Source organism: Macaca thibetana, chromosome 10 (assembly GCF_024542745.1).
Source record: "Macaca thibetana thibetana isolate TM-01 chromosome 10, ASM2454274v1, whole genome shotgun sequence".
In the NCBI taxonomy this organism is placed as follows: domain Eukaryota; kingdom Metazoa; phylum Chordata; class Mammalia; order Primates; family Cercopithecidae; genus Macaca; species Macaca thibetana.
In genome coordinates this window covers 70,366,995-70,384,504 of record NC_065587.1, presented here as the reverse complement: position 1 = coordinate 70,384,504, position 17,510 = coordinate 70,366,995, and the positions used below count along the sequence as shown (strand labels likewise).

General features: G+C 41.7%; 1 protein-coding gene and 1 pseudogene across 1 annotated transcript in view; both read left to right on the top strand.

Moving 5' to 3' along the window:
• The window catches only part of NSFL1C (NSFL1 cofactor), a 401,445-nt gene that overhangs the window by 66,262 nt on the left and 317,673 nt on the right, over nt 1-17,510 (top strand). The window lies entirely within an intron of this gene.
• Nucleotides 1-17,510, top strand: part of LOC126964117 (signal-regulatory protein beta-1-like) — a 64,654-nt pseudogene that overhangs the window by 40,821 nt on the left and 6,323 nt on the right.

The window sequence follows — 17,510 nt, the reverse complement described above, 5'->3', positions numbered from 1 at the left end:
CTGAGGAGATACAAGCCTCATGCTTCCGGCAGAGCCTGTGGAACAGTGAGCCAACGAAACCCCTGTTCTTTATCAATCACCCAGTCTCAGATATTTCTGTATAGCAATGCAGGAACAAACTAATACATCAACCTAGTTATTTTTAAAAACCTATATATATGTTTTAAATTCTCTGCTTTGTTACGTTTCCAAGATACCTGTTGTACTTCATGTCTGCCTATTCTTGTTTTATACATGGTTTGTTTTGTTCTACGGATTTGCTTTCTTTTGTCATGTTTATAGGTTATTAAATATTCTAATCTTGAAAATCTTCTCATTTTATTTTTTCCCGTGTTCTCAGGTGTGAAGTTCTTTTTATTACTTTTTTATTGTTTTTGAGTTATTGTTGTTCTTGGATTGGTTAACTATCCCTCATGGTGCTGCTGTTCCCCAAATCTTTAGTGATTTCTGCTTGCATTGCTGTCTTTGCAGGAATAATGCCCCACGTGTTCATGGGTTATCAGTGCTTTGTGAAGCATGGCGCCTGCCCCAATCTCAATGTAGGGACTGCTCCTGAGTCTATGGCTTCTTCAGTGCTTACTTCTACAGGGATGTCCCTCCTTTCTTATGAGAGTTGGTCATAGTGCAAACATTAAAAGTGAAGGCTGTGGAGTGTAACAGCCTATGTCTCAGTCTAAAAGCTGAGTGATCTTGGGCAAACTTGCTATTCTCTGTATGCTTCGGATTTTCTCACCTCTAAATGAAGGTTAATGGTAGCACTTACCTCAGGGTCAGAGTGTTGAACTAATGAGGTGACTGACATAAAACGCTGGATACCATGTCTGGTGTCCAGGACATCTGCAAAAAATAATAGCTGCTACCATTCCTTCATGGCATATAGAGACTACTTTCTTATTTTGAAGTGTAATTAGACATTGATTAAGATAATTTTATCATTGTTTATATTCATTTCTGTGGGTATGGAACAGGAGGTGAAGATTTCACTCTCTGTACATCTGCCACATAGAAAAAGAAATTTGGATGGAAATATGATAATTTGGATAATTTCTTTTGACAGTTACTTCTGAGAGATGAAGGACTTCAAATCCAGTGTGTGACAGGGAGGGTTCCAAGTGGGCCTTTCTTAGTCATAGATGATGAAGGAGAAACCATTTCTCCTAACAGGGTAACTTTTCTAAAGCACAAGTGTGGCAGGGAAGCAGTGAATGCTTTCTGTACACAAAATATTAATATAACCACAATTTTTTAGTTATAATTAATTATGAGGTGAGCATTTGATATGGTTTATATTATTCCTACCATATATTTACGAGGTACATGTTATAACCTCTATTTACATATAATCAAACTATGGCTCAGAGAACTTAGGTGTCCTGTTTAAAGTCACACAGCTCGACATTGTGAGAGAGGAATTCATTTATGCATTGACAAGAAGCAGAGTGCAGAGAATCCAGAGGGAGCAACTGATCTCAGAGTGGCAGGGATATTTCAAGTACACCATATAAGCCGGGTCTCAGCGGCCTGGAAATCTTGGAGAAAGCCACTGGTGGGAAACTCAGCATGCAGTAGGGATCCATTTAAAAAAAAAATTGAGTTCCTTCTCTTCACCTGGCTCCACGGTATCAATAATGACCTACTGGGTTTCATGTGTGGTATAGTCATTATCTCCTTTAACATCCACAAAAACACAGCAGTGAAAGACTTATCATTTGCAATTTGGAGAGCAAAACTGAGCCTAGGAGAGCCCAGTGACTTCATCAAATCCTTAACACACCCTCTTGGTTGGAGTATTTATTCTCTCTCCTCACCTCCAATCTGAACGCGGTGGTGGATGGAATAGGTGCTCTGTGTGCCAAACAAAGACTATTGATGTGACTGCCCCAGGAAATTGCCTACCATATTCTCCCCCCATCATAACCCTATCCCCTCTCCATAAACCATAACCTATAACCCATAACCCATAATTCCCACCTCAGCCCACGAAGCATATCCTTATTAACCTAAACCCACTTCCTCTTCTGGAGGAAGTCAGGAGATGATTCCTTCTGCTGGATGCAGGCACATGAAAGTGCTAAGCTCCCAGATTAGACTGAATTTGGGCTAAGTTTTGTCAGTTATATTGATAAAAGTTTGGAATAGAGAACAATTTCAGAAGCAGACCTGGCTCCTCTCAAATATTGAGCAGTAGGTTTTGTGAACCCTTCTCCTGCCCCAAACTGAGTAGCACTTGGTTGAGGCTGGTGCAGAAGAAGACAACAAGCCAGCAACATCCTAGGGTCTTGAGATGGAAAGTTTAGAAAACAGTTCCTAATCACAGGTCCTTCTTGGACTAATAGCCCCAAATGGTGAATCACCAAGAAGACCTGAAGATGATGTTAGGGGCCATGTGGAGAGAACATATGGTCAAGGTGTGCAGGAAGCACTATTTCTGCTAAGCCTGTCTGATTCTCCTGAGAATGGAGCATGAGTAACTGTTTGCATTGTAACTGCCTACTGTGCCTGATTTCTATTTCACTGTTGTACTCTATTACTGCCACTTCCTCTTGAATCAAGGGAGGTAGTGCTTGTTTTCTCTCCTCAGAGCAGTTTGAGATCTCCCCAGCACAGATGTTTGGACAGAGCAGGCTCCTGAGGTCTCCAGGATACCCATCCCAGTCTCCTGGCTCCACCCTCCTCGTCCTTTCCTGCTGCTGATTCTGCTGCTGGGACGCACAGGTGAGCACTGCCTTGAGCTAGAACCCTTTCTGTCTGTCTGCAGGGCCATGGCCTGCCCCGGGGCTTTCAGGGATTCCAGACAAACACAAGTGCTGCCAAGGTAGGCCAAGGACTGGGCATTGTCTGAGAGCAGAAGATCAGGGAGCTTGAGCACTTCCTCTGTGGATCTGCAGCTGGCTACCAAGGGATGGAATCAGGTGATCCTTCAACCAGCACCATAATTAGTTACATTTTTTATAATATTTCATTTGACAAACACAGAGGAATTGTTATTTAAATGCTTACCAGTCTTGAGGCTCCAGGATGCAAAGCCATCTGCCCAAGGCCACAGAGTGAGCTGAGAGACAGCCTGACAGGGTGTGTGGCTCCAGGCCCAGCCCTCTGTTCAGCACCCTGAGGATGTGAAGTCTGAAACAGTGCCTGAGTTGGGCAGGGGAGCAGTGTTTCCCGGGGATGTTCAGCCACTGTCCTTCTTTAGGATGCTGCATAATTTGCCCTCTGTTCCCCCTGCTTCCCACTCCTCTGTAATCTCAGTGTTACCACCCACTTTTTTTTGTGCCCTCTTCCTCTTTAAGAAGGAATTTGTTGCTTACTGGGCCCTGTAATCCTTTCCTAGGGCTTGCATAACAAAGTACTACAGACCGGGCAGCTAAAGTTACAGACATTTACTTCTTGCACTTTTGGAGGCTAAATACAATATCAAGGTGTTGACAGGGTTAGTCTGTACTGAGGTCTCTCTTACTGGCTCGTAGATGGCCATCTCTGCTCTGTGTCTTATTACGTGGTCTTCCCTCAGTGTGTGTCTGTGTCCTCATCTCCTCTTCTTCTGAGATCACCAGTCATATTGGATTAAGACCCACCCAAATGACCTCATTTAACTAAATTGCTTCTTAAAGACCCTGTCTACAAATGCAGACAAATTCTGAGGTTCTGGGGACTAGGGCTTCAACACATGCATTTTGGGGGACACATTCAGCCCATAACAGGTAACACAATCTATCTTGGTTCTCTCTACTTTACCATGGGGAATTTATTTTCCCTTCCCCAGGACAGACAGGATTGGAGGACCTTTCCTGGTACAGCCTGAGAGAACCTGGCTCACAGCTCACAGACAGGCTGCCTGTCCTCATGCCCCACTCAGGCCATGGAGCTGACCCCAGAATCATAGGGCTGGGCACAGCAGCCTCCCTGATGTGAGTCACCTCACAGGTCCTAGAGGACAGGATTCTCAATTTTCAAATTATTTTTCTTACGTATACACTTTACCCAAATGACAGTGGTAAGAGTTCAGCAATTGAGCTCTTCCTACTAGCTAGACACAGTTCTTAGCATTTTGTGTATTTCAACTCTACTAATCCTCACAACATCCCTATTTGAAAGCTACACCTATTAACTCCTATTTGCAAACAGGGAGTCAGGCAGAGGGAGGAACTTGTCCATTGTCCCCCACCACAGTCAGTGGAACAGCTGGGGTTCCAGTCCAGGTCAACCAGCTCCAGAATTCATTCTTTTAAGCCATGTTATGCTACTTGTAGACATATTAGCACATGCAGGGAAGTAAACATAGGATTAGTCATCACCCATCACACCAGTCAGAGATACTCAGTTAAAACTCTGGTGTATATACTCCCAACATATGTTACAAATGTGTTGGATGACTTCTATGTGCCAAATATTTTACTGAGATTTTAACAGTTTTCATAATTTTATTTAATGTACAAAACATCTTTATATACTATAATGACAGAACAAACTTTTATATATATTTGTGAATGCGTGTGTATATATATGTGTATATATATACATACATGTGTGTATAAGTGACTATAAGTGTACATACATGTACATAAGATTTCACTTTTATCATTGTCTTTTTATTTGCAATGAAATTTTTGAAATTTTTCAGAAAAGAAGTTTATTTTTATTTGAAAAAAGCATAGGTACTTATCATGTACAGCATATAATAAAATATGTGTACATTGACAAATGACTAATTTGAGCTAATTAACATATACATTGCCATACATATATATCACTTTTTATAGTAAGAACTTATGAACTCTGCTCTCTTAGCAATTTTCAACAATGCAATTCATGTTATTCACTCTAGAAACCATATTGTACAATACATCTCTTAAACTTATTTCTCTTATCTAAGCTAAAATGTTGTATCCTTTGACCAGTATCTCCCAACTACACCCACTCCCCTGCCCCTGGTAACCACCACTCTACTCTCTACTTCTTTTTTTTTTTTTTTTTTTTTTAAGACAGAGTTTCACTCTTGTTGCCCAGGCTGGAGTGTAATGGTGAGATCTCAGCTCCCTGCAACCTCCACCTCCCGGGTTCAAGCGATTCTCCTGCTTTGGCCTCCCGAGTAGCTGGGATTACAGGTGCCCCCCACCATGCCCAACTAATTTTTTGTATTTTTAGTAGTGACGGAGTTTCACCATGTTGGCCAGGCTGGTCTCGAACTCCTGACCTCAGGTGATCCACCTGCCTCAACCTCTCAAAGTGCTGTGATTATAGGCTCTACTCTCTACTTGTATGAGTTCAACTTTTTTAGATTCTGTGTATGAGTGAGATCATGTGGTATTTGTCTTTCTCTGCCTGGCTTATTTCACTTAGCATAATATTCTTCAGGTTGGAAATGACAGAATTTCCTTCTTTTATAATGCTGATCAGAATTTCATTGTGTATATATACCACATTTTCTTTCTCCATTCATCTGTTGACAGACACTTAGGTTGATTCCATCTTTGTTACTGTAAATAATGCTGCAATGGACATGGGTACAGATATTGCTGTGACATGCTGATGTTATTTCCTTTGGATATACACCCAGAAGGGAGATTGCTGAATCTAATGATAGTTCTATTTTTAATTTTTGGAGGAAACTCCATACTGTTTTCAATAATGGCTGTACTAATTTACATTCTCATCAACAGTGGGCATGGGTACTCTTTTCTCTACATCCTCTCCAATGCTAGTTAAATTTTCTCATTTTGGTAATAACCATTGTAACAGGTGTGAGATGATACCTCACTGTGGATTTAATTTGCATTTCTCTGATGAAAAGTAAGACTGGATTTTTTTATATGCCTACTGGCCATTTTAATGTCTTCTTTTGAGAAATGTCTATTCAGATCTTTAGCCCATATATTAATTGAGTTGCTGTCTTATAATTGAGTTTGAGTTCTTTGTATATTTTGTATATTGACTCCTTATCAAATGTATAATTTGCAAATATATTTTTCCCATTCTGTATGTTGTCTCTTCACTCTGTTGATTGTTTTCTTGGCTATGTATGTAATCACACATTCATTTCTATATCCATGAGAAATGCACATGTAGAAGCTTTTTAGTTTGTTGTAATTCAATTTGTCTATTTTTGCTTTTGTTGTGTGTGCTTTGGGGCTCATATCTAGAAATTGATTGCCTAGACCAGTGTTATAGAACTTTTCTTGTAGTACTTTACAGTTTCAGATCTTACGTTTAAGTCTTTAATCCATTCTGAGTTGATTTTTATATGTGATATGAGATGAAGGTCCAATTTTATTTCTCTATACATGGATATCCAGTTTACTCAATAACATTTTTGAAGAGATTGACTTTTCCCTATTGTGTATCCTTGAAACTTTTATCAAAGGTCAATTAACTGTAAATGTGTGAGTTCATTTTTGTGGATTTGTCCCATATGGCATTTATTATGTTGAGGAGCAATCATCCTATATGTAATTCATTGACAGTTTTTATCATTTAAAAATGTTGAATTTTGCCGGGCACGGTGGCTCAAGCCTGTAATCCCAGCACTTTGGGAGGCTGAGACGGGCGGATCACGAGGTCAGGAGATCGAGACCATCCTGGCTAATACGGTGAAACCCCGTCTCTACTAAAAAATACAAAAAACTAGCTGGGCGAGGTGGCGGGCGCCTGTAGTCCCAGCTACTCGGGAGGCTGAGACAGGAGAATGGCGTAAACCTGGGAGTCAGAGCTTGCAGTGAGCTGAGATCCGGCCACTGCACTCCAGCCTGGGCGACAGAGCGAGACTCCGTCTCAAAAAAAATAAAATAAAATAAAAAAATGTTGAATTTTGTCATATGCATTTTTGGACCCTGTGCTGAGATGGTCATATGGTTTTTGTCCCTCATTCTGTTGATGTAGTGTATCACATTGAGAGATTGCTGAATGTCGAACCATCCTTGCATTCCTGGGATAAATCTCACTTGACTATGCGAAACACACACGGGATTTTTTAAATACTTTTCTTATTATTCCCTCTAACCATTTTTTAGTCTATATGAAATGCACATTAAAAAGATGTTTGGTTTTCCCTGTTGCCCACACTCTCTCTTCTTTTTTACTTCTCTGATCTTACCCCTCAAAGTCCCCCAATCTGTTAATGTAAGCAACAGACAAGCAAACTTCTGTCTTGGTAAAATGCATAGTCCCTCAAAATAGAACTTCTGTGCATTGCTGCATTAGTGTTCCCACTTTCATGAAGGGTAGAGGTGAGGAAGAAAGAAGTGGATAAAGTTACAGAAACTTCTGCCTATAGCATCTATGTCTATATAGTAACTATATCTATAGTTTCCTGAAGCTTCCAAGCTTCAGGAAATCTACTGAGTAAAAACTTTACTTTCCTTTTTTTTTCTTTCTGAGTCAAGGTCTCACTCTGTCTCCCAGGCTGGAGTGCAGTGTTGCGATCTCAGCTCAATGCAACCTCTGCCTCCTGAGTTCAAGTAATTCCCACGTTTCCACATCCTGAATAGCTGGGACCACAGAGATATGGCACCACCCTCAACTATTTTTTTAATTTTTATTTTTAGTAGAGATGAGATTTTGCCCTGTTGGCCAAGCTGGTCTGAAACTCCTGACCTCAGGTATCTGCCCACCTCAGACTTCCAAAGTACTGGGATTACAGGCTTGAGCCACCATGCCTGGCCAACTTTATAATTTTTGAACACCCTCCATGTGGCAGACACTGTTGGAAACGTCTTACAGCTCTTACCTTCGATGATCATTATATCAAAGGTAGAGATTCTTGTCACCCCCTGCCCCTCACCACACATACACATAGATAAGGAAAGAGAAGCACAAAGCATTCCAAGGTCACTCATTGGTAACTGGCAGAGCTATGATTTGAGCTCAGGTACTCTTCATCTAGAGATCACAGGTTTCACCATTACTCTTCCCAAATACTTCTAGCCCTAATTCTATTCCATGAAATTTCTGTAGCTGCTGCTAGTGTGAGTGTGTGCAGGGGTGTGGTATGAGGAAGAGGATGTGTAGTTTTCTTCTCCTGGGCTCTTCTGTTTTCTGTGTGATTGCAAACTGATTTTTTCTTCACCAACTCATCTACATGGGAAATTTATTTTCTCCAAATTCAACGGAAACAATCCATTTAAAATAAAAGATTTCAGTCTCCTAAGACAGTATCCCACTGAACAATTCACACATTATACACATATTTATTGGATATCTACTGTGTTCCAGGACCTGACATAGAAATGTGGGGTGCACTGGTGAATAAAATAGAAATAGTAGTTTCCCTTTTGTTCCTTATATCCACTGGAGAATGACAGTAACCAATACCCATGATAAATAGGTAAATAAAATAGTAAATCAGACAGTGAATAGTAAATTAGATGGTGCAAAAAACAAGAAAGTATGAATATATAATTTTTATAATTTTGAATGTTTTCATACATTCCTTTTATTGATTATTTTTGTCATAGGAAGATAGCCACATCTGTCAAATGCTTTTCTGCATCAAATGAGATAATCATGTGTTTTCCCCTTTATTCCATAAATATGGCATAATACATTGTTGTCATTTGTTTACTGAAATATCCTTGGATTTCAGGAATAACTACTATCTGATCATTGTGTGTCATCCTTCTACTATGCTATTCAATTCACTTTGCTAGTATTTGGTTGAGTATTGTTGCATTAACAAACCTAGTAGCAATAATGCCAACTGACAACAGAATGGTGTGCAGCTGCACCTGGCAGTGATTTAATTTTGTGTTCTAGTGGAAGTTTAGGTTCCAATGGGTTTCATATCAGATGAGCAAAGCCTGGATGTGGGACAATTTATGGTTAATGATTGCAACAGGAAAGTATGCCTCATAAATCTGTACTCCAGACCAGGAGATCCCAGTAGGTAACCAGACGTTCATTGTTTTAATAGAGTATAGCATGAGGCCAAGAGGGGCATTATTTTTGTATCAAAAGCCCTGGAGAAATTGATGGCTATCATGAGTGGTGAAGAGACTCCAACAGACATGAAAGAAGTTGATGAAATTTATATAGAGTAGGTATTTTTGTTTGTTTGTCTATTCGTTTGAAGGCACCAACAAGAGTATTGTTTTTGACTATGTGTAAAATAATATGTTGCCACTAGCATTTAACAGAAGCTTAAAGGTGTTGGATTATATGACATTAATAAGTGTGTCAAATGAATCTGCTTTAAAAATGTTGTTATCAATGTAATGTCATCTCTGCGCTCCTGAAGAAAGGTGGATTCCATTATTGATATTGAGACATGATCCCCACTTTAGGATGGAGAGTCTTGGTAGCATTCCCAAAAGGCAACACAAAGCTGGAGAAAGCAGAGTACAAGAAAGCCATCAGGGTAATAGCTCTTCCAAGTGGTAGAGCCCATCAGAGTAGCAAATTAGCAATCCATGAGCATTCAAAGTTTATCTCTTAGGAACTTTCCACCCTAGTTTAGAATGATCCCATTCTCATTGTCATTAGTGTTGGAAATGGTAGAGTAAGTCCTGCTGATTGGGTCTATAAAGAACACTCTAACACGGCTGTGAGAATTTCATCTGGAGAGGCATATGAAGATGAACAATTTATTCTACTCACAGTTCCCAGAGAGTAGGGTACGGCATGCCAGGTAGGAAGCCATATGCAAGGAGCTTCCAGGAAGCAGGCTCAACCAAGCAGATGGGGAAGCAAGAGAGATTGGAACCCCAGGCAAGTGTCTTACTGGGAGTTAGGGTGGAGGACACAAACAAAAACCATGATGGGATTTACTGGTATGTTTTAATGTCACTACTTTACTAGGTCACAGTAGAGGAGGACAAAAAGGGGAATTGTGGCAAGGACCAGCTTTATCACACTGCTGTACCTGGTCATTTGGTAGGATGCTCACAGCTTGTTTCAGGGATGTTGAGGCATCAGGAAAATATGAATTTTTTAAATGTACACCTAACTAGACATCTTTGTTTCTTCATACCACTTTGAATGCCCTGTAGCATCCTTTCATTTCCACCCAAAGCACTCTTTTTAGCATTTCTTGTAAGTAAGGTTTAGCGGTCATAAACTCTCACCACACCAATTGGGTGTGGTGGTGGGTGCTCATTTTCATGACCTGATGCCACCCCTTCTACAGATCAGGGAAGTTTGGGCCTGGAGACATCATGCTATTCACTTAAGGATCCATGGCTGAGGATTTATCTGAGAATATCTTAGTTTCTCTCTTGTGTTTGAAGGACAGTTTGCCAGGTGTAGAATTCTTGGTTGATAGGGTTTTCCTCTTTCAGCATTTTAAACATATCATTCCTCTGTCTTATGACCTCCAATGCTTCTGATAAGAACTCAGCTGATAATCTTATAAGGATCTCTCATGTGAAAGGAATCACTTCTCTTTTGCTGCTTTCAGAATTCTTTCTTTGACTTTAATTGTCGACAGTTGAATTATAATGTGTCTTAACGTGGGTTTCTTTTTTTTTTTTTTTTTTTTTTTTTTTGAGACGAAGTCTCACTCTGTCGCCCAAGCTGGAGTGCAGTGGCCAGATCTCGGTTCACTGCAAGCTCCACCTCCCAGTTTACTCCATTCTCCTACCTCAGCCTCCCGAGTAGCTGGGACTACAGGCACCCGCCACCTCGCCTGGCTAGTTTTTTGTATTTTTTAGTAGAGACGGGGTTTCACCGTGTTAGCCAGGATGGTCTCGATCTCCTGACCTCGTGATCCGCCCGTCTCGGCCTCCCAAAGTGCTGGGATTACAGGCGTGAGCCACCGCGCCCGGCCTAACGTGGGTTTCTAAGACTTTATTGTTGAGTTAAATTTGGGTTTCCTTGGCATCTTAAGCTTGTAGATTCATGTATTTTATCAAGTTTGGGAAGATTTTGTTCACGATTTCTTCCAATAATCTTCTGTCCCTTTCTCTCTTCCTCTTTTCCCCGCTAGAACTCTAGTAATGTGTATTTTTATCAGTTTGATAATGTACCACCATTCCCTTAGATTCTATTGTCTTTCATTTTTGTTGTATCTATACCTCACTCTCAATAATTTCAATGATTTCATCTTCCAGTTTCCTGATTTTTTCCCAACTGCTCACTTGTTGGAGAACCCCTTTAACAAACTTTTACTTGTAACACTTTCAACTATTAAGTTCTCGTTTGATTTCTTTTTATAATTTCTCTTTATTAGAGTTCTTATTTTGTTACTGTATCATAATCCTGAATTATTTTAGTTGTTTGTCTATTGTTTCCTTTAGCTCTTTGAACATGTTAAAGACAGTGGTTTTAACATCTTGGTCTAGTATCAGGGTGGGCCCAATGTATCACATGAGTCCTTACAAGAAGGAAGAGGCAGGAGATTAGGAGTTAGAGAAGCACATGTGAGGATGCAAGCCAGAGGCTGGAGTGATGGGAAGATGTAACTATGAGAAAAGAAATGTTACTAGCCTCCAGAATTAGTAAAGGCAAAGAACAGAGACTCCAGAAAACATATAGCTGTACTGATACCTTTTTAAAAATTGTGTATATCTGAGGCAGGAGAATGGCGTAAACCCAGGAGGCAGAGCTTGCAGTGAGCTGAGATCCAGCCACTGCACTCTCCAGCCTGGGCGACAGAGCGAGACTCCGTCTCAAAAAAAAAAAAAAAAAAAAAAAAAAATTGTATACATGTAAGGTATGCCACATGATGCTTTCATATACATATACATAGTGTAATGATTATTATAGTCAAGCAAATGAACATATCCATCATCTCACATAGTTACTCTGCATGTGGGTATGTGTCAAGAGCCCGTGAAATATACTTTTTAGCAAAAATACTAAATTCAATACAATATTATTAACTCTAGTCGTTGATATATGGCATGTTCAATCTCTGGACTTCCTCATCTGATCTATCTTCAATTATGTATCTTTTGACCTGTATCTCACCATTACCTCCCTGCACTTCACCCTGGTCACTATCATTTTATTCTTCACCTTTACATACTTGACTTTTCTTCTTTTCTTCTTGATTGTAATGCAGTCACACAACTTTGGGCTTCTGAACTCCAGAACTACAATATGATATATTTCTTTTGTTGTAAGACACCAAGTTTTGGTAGTTAGTCACATCAGCATTAGGAAACTTATGCTATGGGTGAAAAATTCCCAGGGGCTTAAAACAATGTTATTTCTTTTTAAGCTGCATTTTCATTGTGTGTTGGGGATTTTGCATGTCACTGTCGCTCAGGAATCCAGGCTGATGGAGCAGACCCCATTAGAGCCTTGTGGGTCTCTGTGGAAGGGAGAAGGTGATCCATAGAGGTTCTTGCATTTGAATGCCCAGTCCACATATTATCCCATCATTTCTACTTACAACTCAATGGTCTAAAGCAGTTACATGGCCTCAGTCAATGAAATGGTTCAGAAAGTGCAACACTCCATATGGCCAGAAAGTGAAGGCAAAAAAATTTAGCAAAGCACGACACTTTGAAGGAGGGCTCGGGAGCTCCATACAGGTCTTCAACCCAAAGCTGTATCATAAAATCGAACCTCTCTGTGCCTCATTGTCCTCACTTCTAATACAGTCTCATGTTACAGGCTTGTTGTGAAGGTTAAACGAGATAATATATGCAGTGGGCTGAGCTCAAGCCCTGCTCCTGATGTGCACCCAATCAATGAAAGTCTTTGATACACATGAGGAAACACACAGGATCATGTAAAGATGAATAAATGACTGCTTTGTTGTGAAAGTGAAAGCTAAGGAGGAGTTGCAGGTGATTCAGCCTGAGAAGTTCATGTCAGTCGCAGCTGGAGAGACGTCCATTCTGCACTGCACTGCGACCTCCCTGCTCCCTATGGGGCCTGTCCAGTGGTTCAGAGGAGCTGGACCAGGCCAGGAATTAATCTACAGTCCAAGAGGAGGCTGCTTCCCCCAGGCAACAACTATTTCAGACTAGACAAAGAGAAACAACACGGACTATGTTCAAGGAGCTAAATAAAAGCTCCTCAAACAGAACCACTGACCAGAGAGCCGGCATTTCTCCTTTACATCAGTTTCCCAAAGGCTCAGAATGCACCTCATATTCAGATACTAAAGCCCATTGGTGGTTGGAAAAACTCTTCCAAACATAAGCCCTATCATTCCTTATTGATATTCCATGTCAGGACATAGAGAGTTGTTCCACTCTTTAACAGCTGCAGAATACTCCAATTTATGAAAATATCAAATTTGCTTTACAGTATTCTGTTGATAAATATGTAAGTTGCTCCCAATATTGAGCTATTAAAACAATCCTGCAGTGGGTGACCTTGTACATGTGTTATCCTACTCAGGTGACAAATGCCCACTGGAAGTGGCATTGCTAGGTCAGAGGGTGTGTGTGTTTTCATGTATAAGAATACTGCCTAATTTCCTTTCTAGATGATTAGTAATCAAGGCTCCTAACAACCCTTAAACACAGATGGAGAAGGTAGCTTTATCCTAATTTTGCACTTATTACAGATAAAGACACAAGTTCCCAGCTGATGTGTTCCCACCCTAGGCAATCACATCGAGTAAGTGGCTCAGGTGTGACCCCAATCTGCTACCTCCTAGTAAAGTGCTCACTCCTCTTTGTCATATTATCAGCCTAATTGATGCCCTGGATGAGAAAGGAGGGAGATGGGAGGGAAGCAGGGAGCAGCAGCTGTGCCAGAGTCTCCTTATAACCAGTGCTAGGAAAGAGGAGCCATTTGTTGCTTCTTTTAACCCATTTAGAAAGAAAAACAAAGTGCAGCTCCCTGCCAGAGCTCATTTAATTTTACATAAACATGCTCTTTGAGGTTGAAGTAAATCTGACCGATATTCAATGTGAAAATAAAATATAAAAACTGTTCTTGGAGTTATTTCTGAACAGAACTTGTCTCTAATTCTAATGTAACATTATATGCATTTCTGTTACATTAGGATTAGAGACAAGAGTATTCTTGGGGCAAACAGGGTATGGGTTAAAGATGAGGCACTAAAGCTCAGAGAGGACACCTGAGAGGTGAGCAAGTCAGGGAGCCAAGGTCTGATCCCCACCAGTCTGACTCACAGCCTCTGTCTCTGCAACCCTCAGCTATGCTTTTTAAAGTGTGAAGAAATGCTCCAACCTCATTCTAAACTCTTGCATTGCTCTGTTCTACAGCAAAAAGCATTCAACACAAAACAAAACAAAACAAAAGTCCTGTAGGGGTAGGAGGGGCTAGCTTTACACTCTCTTTAGAAAGGTTCTGCAGATGGCTCATTCTATGTCAAGCCTGTTCCTAAAGGACAGGTCTCAGCACACATGAAGCATTTAGGACTCTTCCCCCATGTTGTGCTGTTTTTCCTTCACTGAGCAGCATCTGTGGAGCAAAGTCAGGTCTCCTGCAGCCCGGCAGAGCATGTGCCCACCCCTTCTTGGTGCTGAGGACTAAAGATGAGGAGATGAGGTATTCCGTAGTGGGTGAGTGGGGCCACTGTGAGCAAGAGTTTCCATTCTCCCCTTGGGCTGTCAGGAGCCCACAGTGTTTTATGGCTACAGGGTATCTGGGCCTGGGTATCCAGGAGGCAGGCTTCTCTCTAGAATTGCATGAAGTCAAGAATCTCAAAGGGACAATTGGGTGTGCGGTCAGTGTTGGGACTCAAGAATTCAGGGCACTTACTTGCTCTGTTAATGGACATGAGTGCTTGGTGGGACACAGGAGGTGCCCACTGGGACACATGGAGGACAAGGAGGCAGCGCCTTCATTTCTCTCAGCCTCAGTTTCCTCATCTGTAAAATGGTGATCATCACGACTCCTTTAGGAGAGGGGATAGGATTTGAGGTTCTCTCTGTAAATCACCTAGCACATTGTAGGCACCCCTAAATCAAGCTGTTATTTCTTGTTATCCTGGACCACTCTTGCCTTCCCTTGAGTCCTCAGTTTCCCCATCTGTGCAATGTTGATAATCATGCACCAAACCCCCTCTGGGTTCTGTGAAGATCGGAGAGGATGTGCACAGCGTCCTGAATGGTGGTGGTGTTCAGGTTATTACTGAGTTTCCGCAGAACAGTGGTTAGTGCGGGGCAGACAGGAGCCCAACTGCCTGGGCCTCCTCCGGGCTCTGGTACTTCCTGGCTCTGTGACCTGGGACAAGGTGCTCTACCACAGTGAGTCTCAGTGTCTGCACCTGTTGATGATGACACTGACCTCACAGACTGGGGACAGAGACTGGAGGAGTGAAATCCTGTTCAATGCTCATAGCAGCACCTGGAGTGCAGTAAATGTTCCATAAATGTGAACTATGTGATGCTGAAGCTATGAGACCTCAGATGGGTCAGTGCTCCTCCAGGCCTCAAGGATACATGGGGTTTGGGATGGGGTCTGGTGGCTTTCGATCTTGGCTGCTCATTAGAATCATCTGGGAAATTTGAAAAACAAAAATTTAATCCAGCCCAAGGCTCCCTCCTTAAAAAATGCCAGTTTAATCAGTCTGACGTTAGCCTGGGCATCCAAAGTTCTTAATGACTCCAGAAGATTCTAATATACAGCCCCCTAGCAAAAGTGGTCCCCCATTTTGCTGAGCATTGAGAGCAGTTTTTCTGGGTGTGGATGCTTCAGAACAACATGGGCCAGAGACATCTCAGAAGGCCCCAGTGGCCTGGCTCTCCCACGGAGCAGGCCTTAGGGGCTGAGGAGGAGAAGCCTGGTTTAAGCCCTGCTCAGGTCCCAGCCTCAGTGTTGGGAACAATTTCAACATGTTTGTGTTTAAACAAGCACTGGAATCCCAGCAAATACTCACTCCTCAGCCCCAGGATCCTCCCTGCCCCCCACACACCAAGATGTCATGGAGGAGTCTGTTCCCTGTGCCTTCCAAAATGCTTCCAGCTTCTGTAAATAGTTCCTCTGGAGAGAGGCATCTGTGATGCTGTTTGTGTTTTGAAAGCCAATTTGCCAAACTTGTTTCCTGAGGGGACTGTTCAGTAAAGGGGAGAGAATCTTCACTTGGTTTCTGCTCCTTTTGTCATTTGGGTTTGTCATGAGCTACAGGGAGCAGGGTTTCTTTGTTCTGCTGCCTAAAGGATAAATGTGTAGATTCAGAAGCAGTAATGACCAGACCTCCTGATAACAGTCACAGGGGTCATTTGTTAAGCACCTACTACATGCCACGCTCTGTGCTTTTCATTTGTCTTCTCTTATCTTACCAGGGTGGAGTTTGTATCCAGTTTTGGCCCTTGGACAGCCAGGCCTCCTCTCTGAGCCTCATCCTATAAAGGAGCTCACATGAGGAGTCCCTCACATGGATGGAGGGGGATTAAAAAGATTAAAGAGAGGTATAGAGGCAGCAAGCGGCATTGGGCTCCCATAACTGGAAATTGATTACAGCCTGTCATCCCGCTAGGGTCCCCATGCTGGTGGTGTCTCGATAACTTCTCTTGTTCAAGTGACACCCTCCTTCCTGGGCCCTCAAAATGTTTGACACATGTTAGGGAGCAGGTTAATATGTGCAAAGGCAAATATGTGTGATATATGCTTCCTGGTGATTGTTGTAGAAGAGGTAGGGTAGTAATTAGCAATTTGGAGATGCCCTTTAGGACCTGTCTATGGAAAGAAACTGCCCTCATTTTTCTGATTCTCTAATCTGTGTGCTTTCAGGATGCAGGATGGGCTCCTGCCTGCTTAGATGGCCTGGGTCTGTGTTTCTTGTAATTAACTAATGATGAAAAAAGTCACCACCTTTGGCTTTCTCAGTACTCAGTGATCTTGTTTGTCAACCCAAACCTGACCCAACTGAAGACCCAGATTCCAAAAACGCTCCGTCTTTTGAAAGGCAGTACTTGGCACAGATTAGGCCTGCTAACAACAACAAAAATATTGGCAGAAAGGCCCAAAGAAATAGCATTTATTTGAGAAATAAAGAATTGTACTTTGTGTACACAGAGTCAGAGAAGCGCTGAATATAGTCTCATACGGCAGTGCAGGAAAGGTTTTGTATTGGGGATTTTCAAAAACTTGGTTTTAGAGAGAGTTCATTGGCTGGGCAAAAATTCTAAACTGCAAACCTGTTTTCATTGGTTACTTAAAGTACTCCAGGATGAGAGAGATCAAAACCCCACGTACCTTGACTTCAGTTGTTATTCAGATCTACAGCAACATCCTAGTGGCTTGACCTTTAGCAGGTGTAGGTGCAATGCTCTTACAAACTCTTGGCTCTACATTAAAACTTTTGCCTTAATTACTTCATTTTCTTTCACAGATCCTGCTGGAATATTTGTGAAAAGAATGAACTATATGGAACAAATTAATAAATACCTAAGAGAGATCTCTGTGTATTCATGAAATTTGGGTTAAAGATAGAACTTTGTTCACTTATATGAAGCATCCTCTGTGTTTGATCCAAAGCAAACAGTGCCACATTTAATCCTCACTGCATCCTGGGAAGCAGAAATGCTGTCCTATTTTACAGATGAGGAGCTGGGTGTGTCAGGCCACCCGTCTCCTGGGCTGAGCAGCCTGGTTCCAGCTCTCACAGTGGCACCAGTTCACCATTGTTCCCTGTATTGGCTTCTGTA